Source organism: Azolla caroliniana, unplaced genomic scaffold, assembly GCF_043228905.1.
Source record: "Azolla caroliniana isolate FFs.n. ecotype wild unplaced genomic scaffold, voAzoCaro1.0.p SCAF_16, whole genome shotgun sequence".
Taxonomy (NCBI): domain Eukaryota; kingdom Viridiplantae; phylum Streptophyta; class Polypodiopsida; order Salviniales; family Salviniaceae; genus Azolla; species Azolla caroliniana.
The window spans coordinates 12,726,116-12,739,899 of NW_028230451.1; positions in this window are offsets into that span (position 1 = coordinate 12,726,116).

Here is a 13,784-nt window from a genome sequence, read left to right on the forward strand (position 1 = left end):
GATCGACTTTCGGTTTGATCGGCTTCCGATCGGATTCGTATTCGGTCGAATCAGAATCGGTTGTTCGGTTTCGATTGAGTCGGTCTCCTTCCGGCCCGGTTTCAATCTATCGGTTTCGGTTTCGGTTGGCTTTCTTTTCCTCGTTTTCACCAGCCTCGACCGGTCCAACCTCCGATTGAGTCGGATTAGCTTCTTTCCGGATCGGTCTCGTCCGATCGGCTTTCGGCTAGGTCGGCTTCCATCCATATTCGCGTTCGGCCAAGTCAGACTCGGTCGATCGGTTTTGACCGAGTCGACCCCTTTTCGGGTCGGCTTTCTTTCGGGTCGTCTTTCGGTCGAATCCTCATTCACCCGGTTCAGCTTTCGTTTGTGTCGTCTTTCGGCCGAATTCTCTTCCTTTCGGTTCGGCTTTCTTTCGGGTCGACTTTCGGTCGAATCCTCTTTTACCCGGTTCGGCTTTCTTTCGGATCGGAATCCCATCCGGATCACCTTCCATCCGAACCGGCTTCCGACTTTACCTTTCTTGCTGCCACCTCCCGTCTCTCCGGTCTCACGTTGGTTCTCGGACACAACCGCCGGAGTCTCTAGAATTAGTGGGTAGGAATCCTCGGTATTATCATCCTCCGTTGTTTCACCCATAGCCATATTCTTGGCTATCTCTCCGTCATACGCATCGGCTTTGACCTTTGTTTTCTCTCCGCCACCTTCCGTCTCTTCGGTCTCACGTTGCCTTTCAAACGCAACCGCCGGAGTCTCTGGAATCAGTGGTGGGGAAGTCTTGATATGGCCATCCGTCGTTGATTCGTCCATAGCCACCTTTGATTCGATGTCATCTTTCGTGGCGACCTCCTCAATCATGTCCTCCTTGCTCTCTTTCATTGCATCAATTTTGCTTACCCCTTTTTCACCCGATGTTTCGGACACTTGTATTTTGAAATCTTCTTCTACACTTGGGTTATCGGCCTTATCCTTCGTCGTTGTTCTTTCGCAAGACAAGAGGGTAGCTTGTTTTACACCCTCTTCTGTCGCACCATCATGTTGTATTTCGGCCTTCATATCGGCTCCATCGTTTGTCTTCAATCGACCATCCTTCATCGGCCATGTCATTGAAAAGATTCTCATCTTCCTCTCATCATGTCTCCGGCATACCCTTTGGACTTCGGCCCAATCTTCAGTAAGACCATTCGTACCGTCATCGTCTTCGAGTTCAATCCCGATGTCCTTCCTTTCTTTTCGATCGATCGATTTTACGAACATTAGGACTTTATCTTCTCCCACCAATCGTTGTTCCCGCTCCGAGAGTCGAGCAAAACGATGCTCGAACTCTAGGAATGCTTGTGTTGCACTTCGGTGGGTCTTCTCCGATGCCACCCATTCGTCGAATTCTCGCCGATCTTGTCCCTTCGATCTCTTGTAATCATATGACTCTCGTAAAGCTTCTTCGAATGATCCCCATGTCGAGTTTTGTTGCCGTATCTTGTAGATTCTTTCTTGTAACTCATCCGTGGCTACCCGACTGAAGGATATCACTTGCAATCCTTCCGGTATCCCACATCGTATCATCTCCGCCTTGTAGTCACGTAGATAGCGTGACACATCGTTTCCGTTGAATTGTCCGTTTCGTTGTACGAGCCGCTTTACTGCCCCCGTGATCTCCGACATCACTCGTTGTTCTTGTAGCATCCGCTCGAACATCATCATCATTGTTATACTCATTGCCTCTTGTCGATTCTCCATCTCCTTGCCACCCGCCTTCACGTCGGGTTCACCAACTGTGTCGTGCCTTTCGGCTCCGGATCGTTGCGTGAGTCGGGTGGGAACCACTGGGGTTTTGGACTAGGAGAAAGAAGAATATGAGATGAGGCTAGTAATGAATAGATTATTAGAAAGAGAGATAGAAATTTCGTGAATCCCACGAGTGTATTGTATTCGATTAATCAATATTTAGATAAGAATATGTATTTAGATTGAAAGAAAGATATAAGAAACTTGTGAATCCCACAAGTATAAATTATATTATTTTCGTGAATCCCACGATTATATTAATCGGTTGGTGTTTTCGGAAATATATCCAATTTCCAAATATTTCACACACCTATTACATTGTGCTCCCCATCCTTATATAGTGATGGGAGAGACTAAGCATAGCTACATCCTTTTTTCTAATATGTTCATGCACATTAAATGTGCATGTGATGCTTTTCTAATCCTTGCTTTTATTTGCTAAATATAGTGCTCATGCACGCTAGATGTGCATGAGTCACTTTTTAGTTGCTTGCGTTTTTCTATAAAATATTCACGCACTCTAAAAATACATGATTTACCTTTTAATAAAGGTAGGCGCAAATAAAGCAGTTATAGTTATTAAATATATTTGTAGAACACTAAAGATAAGGTAGCATAATGGTAAAGTTGAGGTTTGGCTACGTGGAGGTACAAGGTTTGAATCTTGCCCTATGCACGTGATAAATATCTTGATATTCTTATTTTATTTATTTATATGTAATTAAATCGGTTATATTATTTTTACTTTTTCACGTAGTGTACGAAATACACTACGACAGCGTAAACAGGGAGGCCGTTGGATAGATATTCCGCGGAGGAATATATTTTGGGAGTTAGTGTAGGGGCTCATTAATGAGCATTGAAGTATGAGTAAGTACTTCTAGCAATGTGTATGGACTTGTATAAAAGTGGTCTCTGAGCACATCCTATGTACAAAGTTTTAGAGTATTGTTTTGGAATAGAGTTTTCTGTCTTCTGCTCTCTCTGTCTCTCCCGCGTATGCGGTGTTGATGAAGCTTTCCATTAAACCTTATTGTCTCTTGTCTTTTGTCTATTGTTACAAGGTTGTGTCTGTTAAGCTTCCGTACGTATTCTTTTATATGGTATCAGAGTGCAAGGGTCGAGATCCTTTGTTGCCAACAAACAGACAAACCCTAATCACGGTGAAGAATAGAAGAAGGAAAGAAAGAATGGACACAAGAATGCCTAGCTCTCTTCCAATGGAGAAGCTCAATAGAAGCAACTACGCATCTTGGTCGTACAAGATGCACTAGTACCTAGTCGGGCATGGCTACTGGAGTTATGTCAATGGAGCTAATGACGTAGCACCCGAATCGACACATAGAGATTTCCGAGCCTGGGAACAAGCGGCAAGTAGAGTCCTCTACTGCTTCGCATCTTGTGTGAGCGATCAACTTCTGAGCTACATTCGGGATGCAAGGACGCCGAAGGATTCTTGGGGAAATTTGAAAAAGATTTTCGCTGCAAGCACCACCGCTAGAAAGCTCCAACTTAGGCAAGAGTTGAGCAATGTTCGACAACGAGATATGTCGGTGGCTGATTATACCTCCAAGATATAGGAAATTTGTGACTCTCTCGCCTCCGTTGTCGTGATGTTTCTAACACAAATTGTGAAACCACCCTCGAAAAGAAGCAAAATAATAGTTCAAATAAACTAGTATTGTGAAGTCAACTTTATTGGTAGCAAAAATACTTTTTCATTTGCCAAAGATAATTCTTTATAAACAAAAGGTCAAAGGATTGAATCTTACTATAAATAATAATGAATACTAAGGTAGAGGCGGTTTTCAAAAGTAGAGAAAAGTAGAGAAAAAGATGGGGAGAGAGAAAAAGAAGAAGAAGCACGCGTGGATATGAGGAGCATAGTATAGAAAAAAGCTCATAATTTATTCGTCAGATGTCCAAATTAGAAACGAAAAGATGCATATGAAAGCTAACCAAAATATCTTTCCAAGAATATCTTGCATGTGAAATTTGGGGCTAGAAACCAAAAATAGTGAGGAAAATAAAAGTTGACTCATATAGACAAGGTTTGTTTTAGGGGAAAAAGGCAAGCAATCCTAAACCTATAAATAAGAGCCTATTCTAGTGAAGAAGTGGGGGAGGGAGAAGGAAGGCGGAAACTCTACTCAATTGGAAGGAAAAAGAAGAAGGATCAACAACATCGAGAGGCATCATCAACAAAGAATCACCTTCTTCTATATTCCACTCTCTTCTTTCCTCCACCTCTCTTCCCCCTTTATAAATTATCTCTCATATTCATATCAAACCCGTTGTAAAATTTGATTCTTATTTTATAAAAGAACCTATTATATTTCAATAAACTAATGTTTGGTTTCACCTACGTGTCTTATATGTTATCGTCGTTTGTGCTTATTTGTTTGTGTCTCTTGTGACAAGGGAGCGTTTCGGGCTTGCCCATGCACCTCTCCTTTCACAAAGGCATTCAAAATTACTTATCTTATATCTTATTGTCATTTGTGCTTATTTGTTTGTGTGTCTTGTGACAAGGGAGCGTTTCGGGCTTGCGCATGCACCTCTCCTTTCACAAAGGCATTCAAACTTATGTGTCTTGTATGTTATTGCCATTTGTGCTTATATGTTTGTGTGTCTTGTGACAAGGGAGCGTTTCGGGCTTGCCTATGAACCTCTCCTTTCACAAAGGCATTCAAACTTTCGTGTCTTGCATGTTAGTGTAAATCTTGCTTGTGTGTTCATGCGACTTGTGACAAGGGAGCGTTCGGGGTTGCCCATGCACCTCTCCTTTCACAAAGGCATTCGAAATTGTATCTCTCATGTGTAAACCTTGCTTGTGTGTTTGCGTGTCTTGTAACAAGGGAGTGTTCGGGCTTGCCCATGCACCTCTCTTTTCACAAAGGCATTCGAAACTTTGTCTCTCGTGTGTGTAAGTAAGCATTTTCCTTGTGTGTCCGTGTGTAAGCCTTCCTCACGTGCATTCGTTCGCCTTGTGACTAGGTGTTGTTGGGGTGGGGGGTGAAACCTAGAATGGCTTCACCCCCCCTCCCAAGGGGATTATGGTAGAGAGAAAGAGAAGGAGAGTGAAAACAAGAAATGACACAAGAATGAGGGTAAAAAAGCTATATCCATTACATGCCCCATAAGGGGTTTATATAATACATAATGTAATGGTAAATAATATGTCCGTTACGAAAAGAAACCGTTACATTCTTGTCACATTCACATAATTGAGCACATTATGTGCATGTGCTCACACATACTCATCCTCACACTCATATACATTACACATACCGAACAACCCCTTTAACGTGTTTTACCCATATACGGCCCCGTACAACTCCTACGGGGTAACACTAGGGGTTGATTCAGGCTTGCCCACACACCTCTCCTTTTCACAAACATGTTCGAATACTCGTTCCTTGTTTGTGTAAACCTTCCTCGCGTGCATTCGTTCGCCTTGTGACTAGGGGTTGATTCGGGCTTGCCCAGGCACCTCTCATTTTCACAAAAATGTTCTAATACTGGTGCCTTTTTTGTGTAAGTCTTCCTTGTGTTGTGCGTTTGCGCCCTATTTCCTTCCCATCCACAACCCCAGCGGTTTCGCCTCACAATCTGCACATAGTGATAGATTTTCATGACACCGTCGATGTAAACGTCGAGGAGGACGAAATGGTGCAGTTCTACCTCAGAGGGTTAGCTTCGATGTTCGGAACTTTCCGAACTGCAGTCTATACGCCGTCATTTTTCGACTTACAGTCGATGCTCCTAATAAAGGAGAACCACGCGGGTGCGTCAACAAGTACGCACGCCAACAACAAGATGTTGTACACGGAGGAAGATAGGCCCCGTTGTCGAGGATATCCTCGTGGATGCATAGAAGTTGGGCAGGACCGTGGGGGTCTTGAACCAAGGAATCAAGAGATGAGGAGGAAGAGTCTGTGGTTTACGTGAGCCCTGAGACCGTGGTTTAAACAGAGAAGGTTAGCGGAAAAAGAGAGATAGTGTGAGAGGATCGTGTGTAGACGCAGGCGCGGACAGAGATGCTAAGAGCTAGCGTTCGGCAGATAAGTTTCTATTAATCAATATATGCGTGTAGCGTTGGGGGTGATAACAACCGGATCAGTGTCGGAGGTTGGGCTTAGGCTCTATAGTAGTCAAATACAAAGTGGAGTAGGCACAAAAAAGGTCGATTCCTGGTCGGGAGCACTCAAGCGTCTGATGCGAGCAGGGGAAGCGCCTTCTAGTGATCTCTCGTAGGACTCCTTGTTTGGTCTTTTTCTTTGTTCCTTTCTTTCCCTCTCGATTACTTCCACCCCAAAAATGATATCCCTCAAACAGTCAAAGGTCGCCCCTTTTATAGTACAAGGAGCGACCATTACAAGGCATTCTTGACTTGTCGCTTTCCCTTCCTAGATTCTCCCCCCTGATTCGCTCTCCTCGTAACTCTCCCTACTTACGTGATGTCTGAATCCCTATTAGTGCCTTAACTACCTAGTAAACATCCTTCTACCTATGCCTAGCACTTACACTATTTAATTACCTAGGGGTGTGCACTCGTGCACACTAGTGCTCCCGTGTGTTTCACCTTGTTTCTACCTATGGCCCGGAATCTTCACGACATCCACCCCCACTAAACCGCACATACTCCGTTATATGCCGGGCAACGATAGTGAGGGAGTCCGGGCCATATGCTACTCATCCTCCCCTTTTGAATTGGCGCTTTTGGCTCTTGGTCCAGTTCCGTCTCGTTCCGCTTCCCGGCTACCAGAGTCGTTATTCGGGTCCCGTCGAGCTCCGCGAGATGATATGTCGTGTTATCGTTGACGCTAATTACCACGTATTGCCTGAACCATCACTTCGCGAAATTATGCGTAGACCAATGCTGGTTGTTGAGGCTGTTGTCGTACACCAACATCCAATCACCATCCTCGATCTTCCTTGGCTAGAGCCGGTGTGTTCGGTCGAAACGGGCCTTGTTCCGGATTACCGCTTCCCTCACCCTCGCCGTGGCCGGCTCCACGTCTTCTGGCCTTCGCTCGAGCTACCGGATTCGGGCCGCTAGCAATTCTTCTCGGCTCATTTCGTTGACCCAATCGATTGCTGTCCACGAGGCAATCGTCCGCTCCATTGGCATGATGGGTTTCTGGCCAAACATTAGTTCCGTCGGCATGTACCCTATCACCGAAATGTGGGTAGTCCTGTTTTCCCATAGCGCGTAAGGGAGCAACCTCGGCCAGTTGCTGACTCGTCCTTCGCACGTGCGTACAATGGCTTTTACGATCGGACCGTGGTCTTGCTCAATCTTTCCATTTTCCTTCGGGTTGTACGCCATCGTGAGGGATAACTTTACGGCTAACCGATCAAACAGTTTGTCGGCCTCTTCCGTGTCTAGCTCACCTCGGTCAGCCACGATTTTCCCCACGCACTCGTATTGGCATATGACATCTTCAATCAGAAACTTACATACTACTACGGTGGTCTTGTTCGTTAGTGCTCGGCCCTCTACCTGGTTCGTTAGGTCTTCTCTCGCCAACACCAGGTATCAATTTTGACCCTCTCCTATCAGCATTGTTACCAAGTCGACCATCCATTTGAAGTGCATGGCCAGGGGGTATGTTGGGTGCAGCTCGTCGCGGTGTCGAACAACCGAGTGCATCTAGCAGCTTTCGCACGTGGACACAAAGTCGTGCACGCTCTTATATATATCCGGCCACCAATATTTCTCCTTTAACTTCTCGAATGTGGCACATGTACCCTGGAGTCCAGACCAAGGGCTTTCATGGAACTCCGATATTAACCTTTCTTGATGATCCGCCCGAGCTATTACTCAGAGTGGCGCGTTGTTTCGCCTTTTTGGGACTCTTTTTTGGAGTTGTCCCGCTTCCTCCCTAGTCATCGAGGCGTCCGCCGTCATTGTTTTTAGAAATCTTCTGATTAGAAGCCACTCTCCATCGTAGTCTTCTTCGTCGAATTCGTCCAGGGGCGGAGCGCTTCACCTTTTTATCCTCATCCTTGCTGATTCAAAGAAGTCCACACCGACTTCTTCGTTCTCTGATACCATGCCGTCCTCGTCCTCGAACCTTGCTCTGGAAAGCATATCGGCCATGGCGTTGTCTTTACCCGAGATTTGTTGTATCTCTGGGTTCAGGGACTTGATGAACGCAATCCACCTAAGCATGGCCAGGTCGGGAGTTGCGCATCCGAAGACCATACCAAGGATCGGTAGACAGTCCATTTCTATGATCACTTCTGTCACGATTAGGTAGTCTTTGTCAACCTTAACCGCCGAAACGATACCCCATAGCTCGTGCTTGACTTGGGCGTATCCTCGTTGTCGCTCACTCAGTACCGTCGCACCGAACCAGATAGGGAAACGCGTGCCATCTTTGTCTTCTTGATTTACGACCCATCTGATCCCAATTGGGCTGGTGTCCACCGTGATGTAGACCGTGTCAAGAACTCACACTCCCGATGAACAACGCTCGGCCACAACCGAGTCTAAAACAAATCAAACACAGAAAACGGATAATGAACGCACGACACAAAGGAGAGAAGAGTACATAGGATGTTTAATGTGGAAAACCCTAAGATGGAAAAACCACGGGAGTTCACAGACTCCAAACTATCACTATATCACAATGATTACAACAGTGAGCTCACGGAGGCAACGGCCTCGTGCTCACGATCTTCGCCACAGGCGGCGGTTACAACAGAGGCCACGACCTCTTCCTCTCTCTCTCTCTCTCTCTGTACACTGTTACGCGCTCTCTAATCTAGCACCAACAAGAACGACAACAACTCATCTAAGTTTGCCCTAAGTCATATTTATACTAATATGACTTTTCGGCTATTTACAAATATAGCCCCGATGGACTCTCAGAAACATATTTCCGAATATGTCCCTTCATCCGGCGAGCACTTCTCATTGGGCCTTCATCATCAGGCTCTTTCCGGGTACTCCTCATTTGGTTCTCACTGGGTCTTCCGTAGCCGGGTACTCCTTATCCGGTTCTCCCCGGGTCTTTCATAGACGGGTACTCGTCATCCGGTTCTCACCGGTTCTTCCGTTGCCGGGTACTCGTCATATGGTTCTCACCGGCTCTTCAGTTGCCGGGTACTCCACATCCGGTTTCACTTCCCATCCGGAGGGACCTGTTTCCTAACAAACTCCCCCTTCACTCTGGCATGGGATTTCTTACTAGTCCGATCCGCTTCCGGCATGCTTCCAGCTTGTCGGGTATCAATACTTTGGTCAACATATCTGACTCGTTCTTGGCTGTGTGGATCTTCGTCAGCGCAAACTCTCGATCTTCTACTCGCTCTCGGATCCAGTGATACCTTCGCTGGATATGCTTCGTCTGGGAATGGTAGGCCGCATTCTTAGCAAGGTGGATGGCACTTTGACTGTCGCAATAGAGCCAGTATTCATCTTGCCGGATACCGAGCTCTCCGATGAAGTCCTTCATCCATAATATTTCCTTGCCGGCTTCAACAGCCGCCATGTACTCCGTCTCCATGGTTGACAACGCAACCGTCTTCTACAGCCTTGATTGCCACGAAACAGCTCCTCCTGCGTATGTCATTACATACTCGGATGTAGACCGGTTGGTATCCACATCAGCCGACATGTTCGAATCGGTAAAACCGTCAAGTTGAGGTTTTCCGGAGCCGAATCGAAGACACATGTTCGAAGTGCCCTTCAAGTACCAGAGTAACCATTTGACTGCATTCCAGTGCTCCTTGCTGGGATTGCTCATAAACCGGCTCACCACTCCGACTGCGTATCCTATATCCAGTCGTGTACACACCATTGCATACATCAAGCTCCCGACGGCAGAGGCATATGGAACCTTCGTCATATCCGCCTTCTTTGCTTTCTTCTTCGGGCTTTGCTTATCGGATAACCTGCAATTTGCTGGAAGTGTCGATCCGACCGGTTTCGCATCTGACATGTTGAACCGCTGAAGCACCTTTGTCACGCACTTCTCCTGTAACAGTCATAATTGCTTCGTTGGCCAGTTCCGGATGATATGCATCCCCAACATCTGTCTTGCCGGACCCAAGTCTTTCATTGCGAAAGTTCGGTTGAGAGCCTTCTTCAGAATCCGTATTATGGCTTGGTGCCGTCCGACGATCAACATGCCATCGACGTACAGAAGGAGTATCAGGAAGTCGCCTCCTTCGAACTTCTTCACAAACACGCAGTGATCGGCCTGCGTCTTGTGGTACCCTTGAAAGGTCATGAAGGAGTCGAACTTCCGGTACCATTGTCGGGGAGCCTGTTTCAGTCCGTACAGGCTCTTCTTCAACCGGCATACCAAGTGCTCCTTCCCTTTCTCCACGAATCCTTTTGGTTGCTGCATGTAGATCTCCTCTTCAAGGTCACCGTGAAGGAATGACGTCTTCACATCCAACTCCTCTACCTCGAGGTCCATGCTTGCCGCTATACTCAGCACCGTCCGGATGGAGGTCATCTTTACTACCGGGGAAAATATCTCGTCGAAGTCCACACCCTTCTTTTGCTGGAACCCCTTCACCACGATCCTGGCTTTGTATCTCTGGGGGTTGCCGGCATCTCCTGGTTTCAACTTGTACACCCACTTGTTTCGGAGTGCCCACTTTCCTTTCAGCAACTCCTGACGGGAACTCTTCATCCGTAGCCGGGTACTCTTCTGTTATGTACACATAACGTTGGTGAGGGTAGGTCACTAATATTTACATTAGTGAAGGGTATGTTCACTATTATTAAAAAGGGGACTAATGATTGGATAGAATGAATGATATGTGCATGCACTATCATGATTTAGACAACCAATGAATAGAGAGCCTTTTAGAAAGGCACATCTATTCAAGGGGCCTAGGAAAAGGTATAAATATGAGGCTTAGCTACCCTCATAGGGATCATCACGTCGGAAGGCTGCTGTCGTAGACACCGGTGGTGCGGGCTAGGCTTTCGTCTCGACGATCGTTTTTATCTCTTCCAAGGTATTAGTCATCCTAATATCCGGCGGTATGGGACGTCGGTGGTAGGTTGGCTATGTCTAGATCATAGCTCGGGGGTGGTCGGGTGGAACGGGTTCTTCTATCCAATCTATTTTCTTCCTTTTTACTTGATTTGGTCTATTGATTAGTAATAGACTCTTAACAGTGGCATCAGAGCTTTTACTAACAATTTTTTTGTTGTTTTGATGTTTTTTGCGTGTGAGCGAGGGGGATCTAACAAGGCTCGTCATGCTCTTCTCAGGATCAAAACAACACTCTAAACCCGGTATTCTTCTTTTTTGATCTCTTCTCTTTTTCTATTATGCGTTCTTTATGGTCGAATCAAATTGGTATTACGTTTTATTCTCTTTCTTTCTACCTCCTACTACGCTACGATTTTACTTATTATTATGCATCGGGCCGAGCGTGTTTGCACTAATCGCACACGCTCAACTCATGGCCTTTTGCATATTGCGATATATATCCCACTCTCTCCTCTCTTGAACTCTTACGATAATAATTATTCTTGTGCATTGGGTCGAGCGTGTTTGCTCTAATCGCACACGCTTATCTCATGGCCGTTTTGCATATGATGTTGAGTATACCACTCTTCCCCTCTATTGAGCCATCACTTGGCCGATTCTAAGGGATGATGTGGCCTTGACGAGGTGTATGTTGCCTACCTATGCCACTCTACTCTCTATTAAGCCATCAATTGGCCGATTCTATGGGATGTTGTGGCCTTGACAAGGTATATGTAGCTTACATATGCCACTTTCCTTTTAAATTAGCCATCAATTGGCCGATTCTAAGGGATGATGTGGCCTTGACGAGGTATATGTCACTTACCTATGCCACTTTCCTCTTTAATTAGCCATTACTTGGCCGATTCTAGGGATATGTGGTGGTCTTGAGGAGGTGCATGTCAACTACCCTAGGGTTTCGTATCTTAGGGCATGTTTGATTCCATACACCTAATTGTTGATTATTCTAATTAAATTTTAATTTCATAAGTAGTGTTTCACTTATATGATTTTCTAGTAATTATTATTTACCCGCCCACAATTAACTCTCCTTTTTCCACTTCCTTTTCATGTATAAAGTATTTACATCGTTTATTTTAATGTAACCTTTACGTGTAGACTATTTTTCGTATGGAGTGGCTTGTTGAACGATTTTTTTCAACGGGTCATCTAGGTTTAACTCTTATCATCAAGCCTTAGAAAACGAGTAAAACCATATGAGTTCCCTTATTGATGTTTTACTCATGGATTTGAGTATTACATCTTTGCGCACAACACCGTCATCACTTGTATCAATTTGTGGCTTATGTCACAATTGTGCAAGTTATAACAATCATATTGGGATGTATATGTGCATACCTTGCACTTCCCATTTATTTGTGACATTGTTTTTTTCGTAGGTAACACATGGGTTCTTTTTTTTTTTACCCTTGTTTTCGTCACTACTTAACTCTTATGAGTAGTGCCTTATTTTATCATTTTATCATCACGTTTGCTTATTGCTCGCAAGACTAGAATATTACTTGTGAGTGCACTTGTTTTTTCACGTAATACACTTTCTCGACCATATAATACATGATGGGTTGGCATTAATATAAGGCTATCTAGGAAATTTCATTGATGTAAGAACCATGGTTGAGCCTAGGGGAGCCGCCATGATTACTCAAGATAGAGATCCGAGAAATACATCTTAGCTATGTTTTCCCCCATGGTTTTTAAAACACCATAGTGTTACCATAGTTATCGGATCTCGAATCACATCCCATATGTCTAGAGGGGTAAAGACATGAGATGCTTTCTTGGATAAAGTTCTTTCAATCAAAATTTTAAGCATTCATTTTGCTTGTGTATTTTCTGAACCTCCTTATTTTATTGCATACCCACAGCGTGCATCATGGAACAAGTTTTGAACGCAGTTGGAACGATCTCTCCAAATGAGACCTCTCAACCCCAATCCGCATCTCGCACACAAGCTGAGATCACTATTGAGCAATTGCTCACTACTACCTTGAATCAATTGGCCGAAATGAGACAGGCCAATATGGCATTGGAAAAGAAATTCCAAGAATTAACTATTGAGTCCAAGAAAGAAGGTGAACCTTCCTTCGTAGTCACGCCTTTCAAGGGAGATAAGAAAGAAAGAACCGAGGAGGCCATTAACACTTGGCTTGGTCGTTGGGAGTCTCACTTTGAGCTTCATCCCAAGCCCGATGCAGTAAAAAATTGGTTATGTCGGTCGTGAGTTAGGTGGCCGAGCTGCTGCTTGGTGGCGTGGCCTAAGGACCGCAAAAAACTTACCCACAACTTGGGAAGGTTTCGTTGATGTTTTTAAGAAACAATTCTTGCAGCCACCTTCTCAAACCGAACAAGCGCAACACTTGCTCACATTGTCTAGTAAGCCATTTACCTCTCTCGAGGATTATGTGCATCACGCTCGGACCCAGATCCAAAAATCGGGACTTACGGGTGAGAAATGGTTTGTCGCTTGTTTTTTGAATGGTATTCCCAATGGGGATTATCATTGGATTGTCCATGACAAGGACCCCACAACTTTCGAGGAAGCCGTCAACATTGTGCTGCGATACCATAGGACTTCCAAGAAAGACCACAATAAACCTGAGTTCGCCAAAACTCCGAATGTCAAGTTCATTGGGAAACGTAAGCAATCCAGTGACACTCTTGACCGCGACTCAAAGAAACCGAACCTCTTCTGTGCATATTGCAAGAAGCGGGGCCACACAAAGGATACCTGTCGTCGTCTTGAGAGGAAGTCAATGAACACCCCTCCTCAAGACAAATCTACGAGTCACACAGGTGAGTCTTTTGATATTGTTGAAGTTCATACCAATCACTTAAGTTTATGTGAATGCACTTTTCCTTCACATTTACTTGGACCTAATGATTTACTCCGAGCAGTCGGATATATCAATGGAACACAAGCACATTTCTTGTTTGATTCCGGTAGTTCTCACAATTTTCTTAATGATCACTTTG